General features: G+C 42.9%; 1 protein-coding gene across 4 annotated transcripts in view; it reads right to left on the reverse strand.

Annotated features, from left to right (window-relative positions):
• Positions 1–582, reverse strand: part of LOC106654195 — a 126,893-nt gene extending 126,311 nt beyond the window's left edge. For all 4 annotated transcript variants that reach the window (XM_023459476.1, XM_023459475.1, XM_023459478.1 and 1 more), the window contains exon 1: positions 564–582. The gene's annotated coding sequence lies outside the window, so the exon portion shown is untranslated. The remainder of the gene's footprint in view (positions 1–563) is intronic.
• Between the last annotated feature and the right edge of the window lie 10,030 nt (positions 583–10,612).

Raw genomic sequence — 10,612 nt, forward strand, 5'->3', positions numbered from 1 at the left:
TCGACGTTTGGCCCGAGCGATCATCACCGTAGAGAGATAATCACAGGCACACACATGCACACACTCGAGCACGCACACAGGTTCGTCGTATACGAAACGTCGAGGGATTTAAACGTACTGTATATGTATTTAATATCACGTCAGCACGAATATTGAGCTCGATCACTTGGTGGGTTGATATCGTATATTTAATATATACACACTTGTTGGACGACGAACGGTTGGTCTAACTCGCGCTATCATAGAGTTGATCGAAGAAAATTGTCGCACGCGTTTTTCTTTTTTTTTTTTTTTTTTTTCGCCAATGACACTTGCACTTGGTACAAAAATGTATATTCAAATAGTATTTGTGTATAATGTTACGTATAATATATAATGTGTATATTTGTAACAATGGCTTTGCAAGTCCAAAATAAAAAAATATATATAATATTTATATACGCCAGGGTTATAATAAATGTTGGTTGGTTTTTTTTATATAATCAAACAGCCATGAGCAATTATTATTTAAATTGTGTGTTTGCGTGTGTGTTTTTTAAATTTTTTCTCTGCTGGGTACTCACGATTGTGCGGCGCGTGTTGGTGTTGCGGCAGGACTGTCATTGTCGGCCGGAGCAGCCTCGTGAGAACTAGGCAGCGTCGCGCGCGTCCTCCTATATCGCCTCTCTCTGCGCCGCGCTCCAGAGCTCTCTGTCTCTCTCTCTCTCTCTCTCTCGAATATACTCGCAGTAGATGTGTGTGCGCGCGCAGATCTCTCTCTGCGTGAGGTACTGCTGCTGCTGGTGGGAGAGCTGCTGCTGCTGGATATCAACGGGGGATGAAAAGCAACAGGGTCGAGCAGCAGCAGCAGCAGCGCGCGGGTGAGTATAGGTAGTATATAGAGAGAGAGATGCCTGAATAGAGGTGGAAAAAGTTCGTTTCGCGAATATAAGCAGCGCTGACCCTGTAGGTATATTTGTGTGTGTATGTGTGTATCGTGCCTATGCCATGCAGCTGGCCTCGTAGAGACAGAGACAGAGAAAGATGAATGGGATAGATGATAACTATAGATATACGCGCATTCGTATAAGCCCTTATCATCGCGTGCGTGGAATATACATACCTATATAGAGAGAAACTCTCGAGTTTTGCGGATTCGTCATTATGTAGAACACACATACAAACTCGAGCGACCCTATGCCCCTCTCTCTCTATAATATCTGGCGCCAGGGCGCGAGATAATAATTTACCGTTCGCAGCGCGCAGATATACATACACGCGGCGCACAGAGACCGTAACTAATTTTCATAATCATCGTCGCTCGATTTCTCTCTCTCTCTCTCTCTGTATGTATCTACATGTGTATATCGTACAGTGCTGTGCGCACTGATTGAGTCAATCCGATGAGCGCGCGTACATATGTATTATAACAACGACGACAACAGCAACAACAACGCAGCTCGGAGTATATAGCGAGGGGGTGAAAGAGGAAAGAGAGAGAGAGAGAGAGAGAGGAACCTATAGCAGTACACACATACACAGCACAGAGAGTCCCTCTCTCTCTCTCTCTTCTCAAAGCAAGTAGGTCAATACGATTTGCAAATGACGATTTACACACGCTCACCGTTAAACGCGTGCACGCGCGCAGAGCTTTTCATTATAAATACCTGCGGCGAAATACCCGCCCACGCGTACCTATACACACACGCGTAGAAATACACATTGTATTACACAAACTCGTTTAAACGTACTGACCGACTGTGTCTCGAAGCTCGCGAGCTCGCGGCAATTAGAAATATTGGCGGAGCTGTCCGCGGCACACACACACTCGTAACATTGTAAAACGATGGGGCAAAAGTTACGAATATCATTGCCACCGTGTATGTACGTATGTACGTGCACGTATATACGCGCGCAGCGCAGGAAAATGATATAATTAACGAGCTGAATCGCGAGGAGGGATCATCTTTCGAGTCTACTACTACTACTACATCGGTGTGCTTAGACACACGTACGTACACGCGTTGAAAGCTCGAGGCTGCCGCGCGCATTATATTAATAATGCATAATATCAAGCTGAAATCTGGGCAAAAAGATCTCTCTGTAACGCGCGCGTACACACTGAGAGAGACGAGTACATGATATAATATATAATGCGCGTGTATAAATAATCGTCGTCGTCGTCGTCGCGCTGCGGAATATGCACCGCAGTCTAGCGAGCAGTTCATAAGTCACTCTCCACGCACGCACGCACACAATGTTGGCGTGCTGCAAGCTTGATACAGACGTTGCGGAATGCGGTGTAATAAGCGCACGACGGAATAGCTCGTTCGTTCGAGCTTTTTACTCATATACTAAAATTTTTCGTACAAAGGTATTTCCCTTTTTGTAAATCGATAGCTTTTTTCCAGCGTAAAGTAGGTTTTGAACTAAAGAAAAAGTTGCGCAGGATTGACGCTATTAAAAAAAAAAAGAAAAGAACTTCAACAGCTAGATCGCGCCCTCGCGTGTCTCTTTCTTTCTCTCTCTCTCTCTGTCTTTGTATACATACACGCGCTGCGCGGAGGAATCGTTTTCATTGTCGAGGTAGAAAATCCTACCCCGTGTGTATAGCACCCAGGGAACTTTCTAAATGTCATTCGGAGTTTTCAATGTCGCTCGCGCGCGACGATTCTCGCTACCTCGACGCGCTTAACTCTCGAGACCCTCGGCCGCCGAGCTCGTGTCTTTTGTATTTGCGAAATAAACTTTTATTTCGTTTTATTTTATTCCTTTTTTTTTCTCCTCTCGCTGTAGTACTACTGCTGTTCGCTCGCGGACCTTCGAACGAGCTTTGGGGCTATTTATAGGTTCGCTCGTGCGAGCCCTAAAAAGAAGAGGAGTAGGGTTGAAAAAAAAGGGATAGAGGAGAGAGAGAGAGAGAAAAACGCCAGTCTAATCTAGCCTATATACCGAGAAAAAAATTTAGTTTATAAAACTATGTGCTGCTGCCTCCGCTGCGCTGCTGCGCTTCGGTATAAAACTCGTGCCGCAGCGGCAGCAGGTAAACTTGATAAATGCATTGAAAAAGTTGACGCAGATTAGAGATGATTCTGAGCTGTAGTCTCTGCTGAGCTCGGCAGTCTCTGTGCTGCAACAGCTCTCTCTCTCTCTCTCTCTCTGGAGTAGTAGAGCACGAGCGCCGAGTAGCCGCCTAACGACTTAACGAGAATAATTTCCTTCTTTTCCCTCTCTCTCTCCCTCTCTCTTTCGGACTTAAGCGAGGAAATAAATTGAAAATAAAATGGCCTGATGTGCGTTTAATATAAAGAATTCAATTCAGGTACACTAATAACGCGTTATATATAAGCGGCCAAAGAGAAGAGAGAAGAGAGCAAACGTCCGTGTGCCATTTATCGCAATGTTGTATACTCGATACGATGAAAAAAATTTCAACTTCTGAGCGAGTAAAAAAAAAATGTTTAATAACGCGACGATAATAATAATGACAACCCGCGACGACCTGTATATACGTGGTACAGTGCATACGTATCTATCTCGTTAATCGCGCAATTAACGAGCAGAAATGAAAAAAAATTGTGTACTTGTGTGTGCGTGTGTAAGCGCCTCGTGTTATACACGCAAATATAATACGACGCGAGAGACGCGGGTTGAGTGTTTTATGCGTCGGGTATATATAGTATAGCGCCCGCGAAATGACGAAAATGAAAAGGCCTCGATGACAGGCTCCGCTGGCGGCATACGTATATATACGGCCTCGCGAGCTCGTGTATATACCACTACTACTAGTGCTGCTGCTGCTGCAGCTGCTCGAAAAACCACCTGTGGCAGTTTCTCTCTCGTGCGGCGCCCCCCCTCGCCCTATATATAAGTGTGTGGGTGTATATAAATATATGGGCTGTATCGCGACAATCGCGATATAGGTGCCAGCGGGAGAGAAAAAATTACAAGTGTCAAACCATGCGAGTGCCGTATCTTTGACCGAATCTCGTGCGCGTGGATACGTTGCGTTAAAGTATAAAAATGTAAAACAGTACGGTTGAGAGTAAGTTGAAAAAAAAAAGAAAACAATTTTCAGTTTTTTCAACCGGTGGGTTGAAAAATTTCGCAGCGAGCGATCCGCCAAAGTGCAAGAACAAAGTTGTTTGTCTCCTTTGGCATTGACTCTCGCACGCGCAGGAGGCACTATGCAGCAGCGAGGTATATGCTTTTTAATATCATCAAAATGAGTGACTCTATCTCACTCCCGGAAAACTACTGCATTTTTCCACCTATTAAACGTACAGTACCGTAGTGGTGGTGTCTCGTGCCTCGAAGTTGAGTAAAAAGATAAAAAAAAATGCAAAATTTTTAATTAATTACGATGCTTTATGTTATTTTTTTTTGTACGAACACAGCCTCGCGCAACGTTTAAACTTTAATTAGGCTTTCAGCTTTTTCGAAGGATTTAGGACTGAAATTTTCCAAATACTCTGATAATAATTTCCAGTTTATTGTTATTATACTTTTGTGTATATAAACTCAGTCCTAATTATATATTTTAAACTCGACTGTGTCTCGTTGCACCGCGCGAAGCAATTACAAAATTACGAAATAAAAATAAATGAATCGTAAACGCCAAACGAATCTAAAAACAAGAGAAATATATACAAAGAACCTCCACTCCCTCGCCTCTTCAGCGCAATAGTTTCTAAAGACGTAAATACACCGAGGCTGTATACACATAGTACTACCTACACCTATACCTATCCTATCTAGTACCTATCTATATAAGAGTATAGGTATAAGTCGCATCGATGCATCAAAGCGTGAACGCACACTCGGCCGCCGCAGCAGCAGCAACCACTGTCGTCGTCGTTGCTACTGAGAGTCAAGGGAGAGCAAGAGAGAGAGAGAGAGAGAGAGGCAAAGCTAAGGGATTGTTTATGCCCCAGTTTGTAGCATCTCGTCGTCGTCGTCGGAGTAGTCGTAGTAGTCGTGCCCACCAAGAGACGACGACGACGAGAGAAGAGAGAAGAGAGCGAGAGGCTATATATAATCGTGTAATTCCCCGTAGGTGATACAAGCTAAAAGCATATACGACGCTGGGTATATACACACGTACACACACATACGATGGGCGGTGCTATATATATATATATGTATTCATGTTTGCATCGTCACAAAGGGCGCCGAGCGTAGTGTACGTATAATAGGCACACACGTGCACTATACACACTCATCTAGGCGGAGGGTCGAGGATAACACTCCTCGGGACTCTATACTTACACACGCACACACGCACACACGAGTGTTACAGATAATTTGAAATGCCTATATACGTGTGCCGGTGGAGAAACTCCCGTATACATCTCGAGGAATTGCTGATTTTACCTTATTACAAGTAAGCTGCATGTACACAACGCGCGCTAGGATCGAATTTTGCTAATTTTATACAACCGCCGCCGCCGCCGCCGCGTAGCTATATAACAACTCGTGCTTGCGAATTTCCCAGGTCGAATCAAATGCGCTGTATACGTTATAAAAGATGAACGATGTACCTGCGCGGTTTATATGTGGTATATACGACACGCGCGTGACGCACACGAGGCTGTTGATGTATATATACGGGGGTGCGTCGAGTTTTGATTGTATTATATATCGAATTTATGTATCGAACGAGCTGGAAACAAGTTTTTCTCTCAATATGGAGACAGATATATGGCGGGAGGCAGAGTGTAGTCCATTAAACCATGGAGCAGCAGCAACTACGACGACGACGACGACGACGACGATCAAAAGAGAGAAATAAAAAAATAATAAAATAAAAATAAAAAACAAGATAGAACGAGAGAAAAAAAGTGTGCACGAGCGCAGTACGCCTAGAACGATTAATCATAAACGCACTGGATGGCATATACGATACGCGCGCACGAGGTATATGTATAGTGCATCGCGGTGCAAAGAGAGAAAGAGAGACCGATCCATCCATCAAAATTGAATTTTTCGCGTTAACCGTCCTCTACTACGTGTGTGTCGGACGCACTTTTTTGCGAGCGCGACGCGCACAAAGTCGCGCGCGTGTGTCTAAATAGCATCGAATGTCGAACGATATAAAGCGAGCTTCTTTTCTCGTCTGTACTATATAATACCCGTGAGTGAGCGAGAGAGAGAGAGAGAGAAAGAAAGAAAGTGAATAAATATCGTACCGGAGAGGAGAGAGAAAAATCAAGTTACACGTATACTGTATAGCTCGGGCGCCAAAAAAAAGAGATGGATGTAATGAAGTTTTCGTGTTTTTCACTTCTGCTTCTTCCTTCTTTTTTTTTTTCGTCCTTTCTTTGGGGCTCGCGCGAACGCTTTCCCTTTTTTTTTGTTGTTGCCGTTTTTGTTGTTGTTATTGTTGTTATGTATAATATAAAGGGAAAATTAATAATTGTTTTTTGTTGGACTACTGACAGCTGCAGCAGCAGCAGCAGCAGTAGCAGCAAAACAGCGCAACGGGCGGAGAAAAAAAATTATATATTCCGCGCATTAGTCGCCGACAACAAAGGAAATATAACGTCTAACTTCGTTTGAATTTTCTCTCTCTCTCTCTCTCTCTCGCTCGCTCGCTCAGTTTTCCGCAGCGTCCATTATAACGTGTTTTTGCTCTTTCTCGCGCACATGAAAGCAATTTCCTAATCCTATATCTCTATCCCTCTCTTCAATTTTTAATTTTGTATCTTTATTCCATCGTTTCTATTTTTTAATTATAAATTTTCAGATATAATTTTTCCGCTTTTGAACTCTCGCGCTGTGCTGCTGCCGCGGAATTTTTCGTCGCGTTGTCGGACTCGCGTGCCACGAAGAATTAATCAACTGTCGCGCGCGTGGCTTCAATCTGCAAAGAGCAGCAGCAGCAGAAAAAAAACGTATTTTTTTAATAAACTGCCGCAAACGCAGCGGCGAGAAAATAACCGAAAGAATTCATGCACTGCGCGCGGAGATAGAGAGGGGGAAAAATAGTTATTTATGTAACAAGTGCCCAAAAGGCGTTTTTGGGCACGAGTGTACGGAAAAAGACACGAGTGCCGGCTATGCCGGCACGAGTGGGTGTTTTTTCCGCACATTGTGCGCAAAAAGCTGGGCACGTGTTGCATACAAAATTTTATGCAATAGGAGACGAAAAATACTTTCATTTAAATGAGGCGTTTTACCGCACACCCGTGTCCAAAATGAGGCATTTTACCGCACACAAGTGTCCAAAAACGCTTTTTGCGCACTAAAAAATGTGCGAAAAAAGACATTTTTCGTCATACTATTGCATAATAGTTATTTATGTAACAAGTGCCCAAAAGGCGTTTTTGGGCACGAGTGTGCGGAAAAAGACACGAGTGCCGGCTATGCCGGCACGAGTGGGTGTTTTTTCCGCACACTGTGCGCAAAAAGCTGGGCACGTGTTGCATACAAAATTTTATGCAATAGGAGACGAAAAATACTTTCATTTAAATGAGGCGTTTTACCGCACACCCGTGTTAGTCCAGTGCACTTAGCTGAAAAAAGGCCGATTTGGACAAAAAATAATAGTAGCAAACGACCTATACCATGTTGTAGGGGGAGTCTCAGGGAGTATGTAGACAAAATCTGTCTCCATATGGAGGTGAACTTTTTTAGTTATTAACAAAAAACCGAGAAAAATTTGCCCTGTTTTTGGTTTTTTGAAAATAACTCGAAAACGAAAAAAGCTACGCTATTGGCCCCATGAGATGAAATTTAGAGAATTTAATCCCCTTTAAAACCCATTTTGTTACGACCCGATCGGATAAATAGTTTCCGAGAAAATTGAGGAAATGTGTGGAAAAACGTGGTTTTTTGCAAAATCTTCAAAAATTCATATCTCCGTTAGTTTTTGGAATTAAGGGGCGAAATTTTGCACAAAAGTAGCTCTTATTATGTAGAATAACTGTGCAAAATTTCAACCAGATCGGATGCAAAGTTTTGGAGATATTAATTTTACAAGATGGAAAGCGGCGATTTTGGTTTTTTGTTGATAGGCCGATTTGAGGTATAAAAAATTAACTTTTGGAACTTTTTATTACGGATTTAGAAACTAGAATAAATTTCCGACAAAATGTATATCTCAGTTCTCCTATTAGTTATGTAAAAGTATTAAAAAAATGCACGCAAACATTGCGCGTTTCGGCAAAAATTCGCGTCGTCGCGCTGCCGGGAGGCGGTGGTGGGGAGTCGAGGCAGCGGAGGAGAAGTGCCGCGCGACAGGTGTGTTGCCGGCTGCTATGGCGCCTTCTCGCTCGCGCTAACTCTCCTCGACTCCCCACCACCACTCCCGGCCGCGCGACGACGCGAATTTTTGCCGAAACGCGCAATGTTTGCGTGCATTTTTTTAATACTTTTACATAACTAATAGGAGAACTGAGATATACATTTTGTCGGAAATTTATTCTAGTTTCTAAATCCGTAATAAAAAGTTCCAAAAGTTAATTTTTTATACCTCAAATCGGCCTATCAACAAAAAACCAAAATCGCCGCTTTCCATCTTGTAAAATTAATATCTCTAAAACTTTGCATCCGATCTGGTTGAAATTTTGCACAGTTATTCTACATAATAAGAGCTACTTTTGTGCAAAATTTCGCCCCTTAATTCCAAAAACTAACGGAGATATGAATTTTTGAAGATTTTGCAAAAAACCACGTTTTTCCACACATTTCCTCAATTTTCTCGGAAACTATTTATCCGATCGGGTCGTAACAAAATGGGTTTTAAAGGGGATTAAATTCTCTAAATTTCATCTCATGGGGCCAATAGCGTAGCTTTTTTCGTTTTCGAGTTATTTTCAAAAAACCAAAAACAGGGCAAATTTTTCTCGGTTTTTTGTTAATAACTAAAAAAGTTCACCTCCATATGGAGACAGATTTTGTCTACATACTCCCTGAGACTCCCCCTACAACATGGTATAGGTCGTTTGCTACTATTATTTTTTGCCCAAAAAAATCTATCTGCACTGGACTATGTCCAAAATGAGGCATTTTACCGCACATAAGTGTCCAAAAACGCTTTTTGCGCACTAAAAAATGTGCGAAAAAAGACATTTTTCGTCATACTATTGCATAAAATAAATTATAACATCGTCCGATACATCGGCTCTACTATACGCTGTATACAGGAAAATTAGCCGATGCTCCCTCGGCGTGATATGCAGGTCAAATTTTACATTGTTCCAGCGCATATATAATGTATAGATGTGTGTGTGTGTGCGTTTCTCCGTTACCTTGCGTTTTCTCTCTCTCCATGTAAAACGCACGTGTCGATATATCTACGTAGGGAACGTGTACGTGTCTATGTGCAAGCGCCCTTTTATACTTGCTACATACAGGCACCAGCACGTATATAGGTAGGTAGAGAGAGAGAGGATCCACCCCCTCTGGCACAGTCAGGGCAGCAGCAGCAGCAGCAGCATCAGCGGCACAGCCTTGGGTTCGGCGGCGGCAGCGGCAACGGCGGCAGAAGGTAAATTCTAAATATAAACGAGAGCATATCGCTCCGCTCGCAGGCAGTGCTGTGCACGCGCCGTACTACAAACCACCTTTAATACTTCCACATGTATCGATTCGACGACTCACTCTGCTCTGCTCTGCTCTCTGTATGGAAAGCTGCTGTTGCTGTTCTGTCGCTGTAAAGCTGTTGCGACTCTAGCGATAATTTGTACCCCTTGTCTTTTTTTCTATTATTTCAATAATTATTTTCAACGTATCACCCGTATACGTCAGATCGGGCCACGCGTGTCAATATACAGGTATTTCGGATATTGAAAGATTATTATCTCTTTCGCGCGCGCATCGGACTCGGCGACGCCCACGTAATAATTACATTATGATCTATCTATCGTTGCTCAATCTCCACGTCTGCGGTTTATCTCGATGATCGTTCGTTTTTTTGTTTCTCTCTTCTTCCAGTAATTCATGGTCACGCGTCGCTTGAACGGTGTAATAATCGTGTGTATAATTGCGTAACGATACAAAAAATTTTCCATATTTAGCTCGTTGAAAACAAAAAATTTTTTTGCCTTACGCCCCGCCCCCCGCGTCTCTTTTGGAATTCGATGACATGTTTTTGTCACCTTTACGTAAGTCGGAGTACAACAATTAATTAATTAATTAACAGACGCTCGGCGCTGACAAATATATATACGTGTACTAAAAAAAGACCGAGAGAAAGAGATTAATTTTTAACGCCTGACCTGCACGGAGAGCCTATATTTATACTACGTAACGCGCTGAAAATGTCTCGGCAGTCAGCAGCAGCAGCAGCAGCAGCAGCTCTTATCGTAAAAGTGTCCGATTAGCCGATGATCGATGGGCGACCGAAATTAACGCTCGTGTGCGCCGCGTCGTTTGAGAGAAACGTTAAAATTAAAACAAAAATAAAAAAACTGAATTCCTCGTATAATTGATGCGCCGAAAGTATGTATATGTACATCTTGTTACATTATACGATTTACATTTGTTCGTCTCCTCGCGAGGTGTATAAAATGAAATTAACTATGCGCGCGAGCAGTCGGCCTTTTCCCCTTCTCGCGGCTGATATGGCGAGGCACGCGACGGACTATAATACCGCCGTTACCGATCTCTCTCTCTCTCTCTCTCTCTCTCT

This window comes from Trichogramma pretiosum, unplaced genomic scaffold, assembly GCF_000599845.2.
Source record: "Trichogramma pretiosum strain Unisexual culture from Peru unplaced genomic scaffold, Tpre_2.0 scaffold61, whole genome shotgun sequence".
Lineage (NCBI taxonomy): Eukaryota > Metazoa > Arthropoda > Insecta > Hymenoptera > Trichogrammatidae > Trichogramma > Trichogramma pretiosum.